A 1663-nucleotide genomic window follows, 5' to 3' on the forward strand; every position below is an offset into this window, starting at 1 on the left:
ATTGAAATGTAAATTTCTGATGATATAATGCAATACATCAACGTTTTGAGGAGAATCCCTCGTGTACTTATTTTTCAAGTCTGATAAACTATTTTAATTTTGTGACAAGAATACTCGATACTCTCATGAAACCATCACAAAATATTCAAGAAAATAGGTATACGACAATTTTAAAACAAGCTCATAATTGGTTATCAAGCCTGTAAATATTTCAGCATTCAAGCACCAGTCCTTGGTCAGAAAAAAATAAAATAAACAAAGAAACGTTCTTTTTATTTTATTTTATTTTAACTTTTGAAACCTTTTCATTTAATTTTTCTCTCTCAGTAGCTCTATTATTTCGGTAAAATAATGAACGTACACAGAATTTTTTTAACTCCTGAATTTTTCAGTTTTATTACACACTTTATAAATATGTCAGGATGTATTATGAGAATTGTTTTTTAAAGCACTGCTTTATATTTGCAAATTTCATCCTGTTTGATTTTAAAAATGAAAACGAAATGCTCATGATACAGTTGGAGTCAACATTCAATTATTTTCGTACAGTCATTTGACGCACTGAGCTTTGATAACAAAAGAAAAAAGTGCATCCTAATAAATGATAGGAAAAAAATAATAAAATCTATGAGTATGAGTGACAAAGCATTTTTCTACATATTTTTTTATGTGATTATTTTTCTGAATTACACAATTACACTCAAGGATCGATCATTAATTAGATCATTTTAAAATGACTATTAGATAATGAGGGTGAAACGAGTGTGCAAACATAATGCTTAATTCATTTTTGTCCCTTCGCTGTTTTGCAAACAATATATTAAAACCTATAACAAGACCGCATCATTTTTTTGACATGATATTTGGAACAAGACAATGATAATATTGTGATCATAAATAAAGTAAATACATACATTAATATTAAGCTTCATGAATCAAAGAAGGATAGGTATAATCCACGAAAATAAAATTCAAAAGTCAAAGAAAAATACAACACTAGGATATTATAATTGTGGTAGGAATTGATGAGTGGGGTTGGTTTTGATTTTTATTCATATGGTCTATTTTACTTGCTCCACAGATATATCTATTTATCTATTTATATATTTATTCATTTCATTATTTAATTATCGACTATTATCTATTGATTCATTATTCTTAATTGTTTATTATATTTACCTGTTTCATTTATTCATTTATTATTTATTTGTTTATGCTAAAATATTTATTTGTTAAAAATACGAAGCAATAATAATGTATGATATTTGTCAAAAACTCCCACATTTTGTGATATGTAGATATCGAACATTGAAATAAACATCGCCGATATATTGATTTTGCGTCCGTTGATTTTAAAAGGAATTTTGTGCGAGTGCGTGTGTGTGTGTGTGTGTGTGTGTGTGTGTGTGTGTGTGTGTGTGTACGTGCTTATATATATATATATATATATATATATATATATATATATATATATAAATAGAGATAAAGAGAGAGAGAGAGAGAGGGGGGGGGGGGGAGAGAGAGAGAGAGAGAGAGAGAGAGAGAGAGAGAGAGAGAGAGAGAGAGAGATGTTTCTTTTTGTTAAAGATTATTTATTCTTCTATGGAATGAGACAGGAATAATATGTGTTTATTTGAACTCATTTGAGTATCTCGCTGTCGGT

General features: G+C 28.1%; 1 protein-coding gene across 1 annotated transcript in view; it reads left to right on the top strand.

The window, feature by feature from the left end:
* LOC144966740 (uncharacterized protein C8orf74 homolog) overlaps positions 1-1335 on the top strand; it is a 10663-nt gene extending 9328 nt beyond the window's left edge. Inside the window, exon 7 of the mRNA XM_078903516.1 lies at positions 1-1335. This exon is cut by the window's left edge and continues 201 nt beyond it. The gene's annotated coding sequence lies outside the window, so the exon portion shown is untranslated.
* Positions 1336-1663: the final 328 nt, after the last annotated feature.

The sequence above is a fragment of the Berghia stephanieae genome, chromosome 1, assembly GCF_034508935.2.
Source record: "Berghia stephanieae isolate SIO BIC M18660-M18661 chromosome 1, UCSD_Bste_1.3, whole genome shotgun sequence".
NCBI classification, from domain to species: domain Eukaryota; kingdom Metazoa; phylum Mollusca; class Gastropoda; order Nudibranchia; family Aeolidiidae; genus Berghia; species Berghia stephanieae.